Raw genomic sequence first — 1,461 nt, 5'->3', positions numbered from 1 at the left:
ATTTTTCTTCCAAGTCCTGGATTTTTTTTTTTTTGTAGTTTCTTTGTGTTGGTTATCCATTTTTTCTTACATATGAGTTTTCTTACAATCCATGTTTGAAATTCTTCTTCTGTCATTTTAGTGTTTTGAGTTTGATTGATGTCCATTGCTAGAGAGCTGGTGTTCCTCTTTGTGGGTGTGCTTTACATTTGATTCTTCATGCTTCCAGAGTTCTTTCACTGGTTCATTCCCATCTGGATCAGTTGTTCCTTTCCTGCCCTTGTCACTGCTCTCCAAGCCTCTCAGGCTTAGACCCTGCCAACGCCTTTTTCCTTCCAGTTCTGCTCCACAACATCTTCCCGTGGAGTCTCCTATAGTTTCAGGCACCCTTCCTTCCAACCCTCATCTGATCTATGTTTTTCTGATTATTTATTTATTTATTTTTTTTTCATTTTCTTCTAAAATCTGTATTTTTTGCAGACACTCTGGCTGGCAGCTTTTCTCATTCGCCATCTTGGAGGAGTCCTAAACTTATTTTTAATTGAGATATAATTATGTATGCTTGTGGGGTAAAGATGATGTTTTGATCTATATATACATAATAGAGAAATTCATTGAACCCAATCAACATACCTGTCACCTCACCAATGTATCACTTTTTTTGTGATGAATACCATAAACATCTATTTTAGCAATTTTGAAATGTACATTATTACTGTGATCACCATGTAGTGCAACAAATTACTAAAACTTATTCCTCCATTCTAACTGATGTTTTTTATCCTTTGATCATCACTCAACCCCACAGCCTCTGGTGACCATGATTCTACTGTCTGTTTCTATGAGATGGACTTTTTTCGATTCCACTTGTAAGTAAAATCATGCCAGATCTGTCCTTCTGTGCCTGACATATTTTACCTAGCATAATGTCCTCAAGTTGCATCCATGTTGTTGCAAATAACAGAATTTTTTTCTTTTTTATGGATGTATAGTATCCCATTGTATAGATATTTAGGTCATTAAATATGAAATGTCTAATTTTGAATCAAATGTATAGTTTATTATATCTCAAACCACAAGCACTACAATTAATCAGAGTATGTGCCTAAGCTATCAACACAGGTTTGCCATGTTAATGGTAGCTTGTTTATGCCAACAGCAAAGAAGCCTGGCAAGCGAGTGGAGATGAAATTGCAAAAAGTGTTTTCTACAGCTTGTTGAGAATTGAATATTTTTCCTTGCAAGAAGTAATCCAAAGCTTGGAAGAAGTGGAAGTCAGTTGGTGCAAGGTCTGGTGAATATGGTGGATGACAGAGAGTTGCCAAGTCCAGCTTCTGTAGTTTGAGCAGTGCTGTTTTTTTGTGATATGTGGTCTTGCAAGAGGATTGGCCTGTCTCTATTCACCAATATCAGCTGTTTAATCACAAGTATCCTTATCCTTTCATCCAGTGGTTGCAATAAACATCGACTGTAATAGATTGA

The 1,461-nt window shown here is 36.4% G+C and overlaps 1 protein-coding gene across 1 annotated transcript in view; it reads left to right on the top strand.

The window, feature by feature from the left end:
* LOC105824644 (disintegrin and metalloproteinase domain-containing protein 18-like) overlaps positions 1-1,461 on the top strand; it is a gene marked incomplete at its 3' end in the record, with an annotated part of 65,683 nt that overhangs the window by 1,031 nt on the left and 63,191 nt on the right. The gene's annotated exons all lie outside the window — the stretch shown is intronic.

Source organism: Propithecus coquereli, unplaced genomic scaffold, assembly GCF_000956105.1.
Source record: "Propithecus coquereli isolate 6110/MARCELLA unplaced genomic scaffold, Pcoq_1.0 Scaffold752, whole genome shotgun sequence".
In the NCBI taxonomy this organism is placed as follows: Eukaryota; Metazoa; Chordata; class Mammalia; order Primates; family Indriidae; genus Propithecus; species Propithecus coquereli.
Note: the sequence above shows the minus strand (reverse complement) of the source record. Positions and strands in the feature narration are given on the sequence as shown.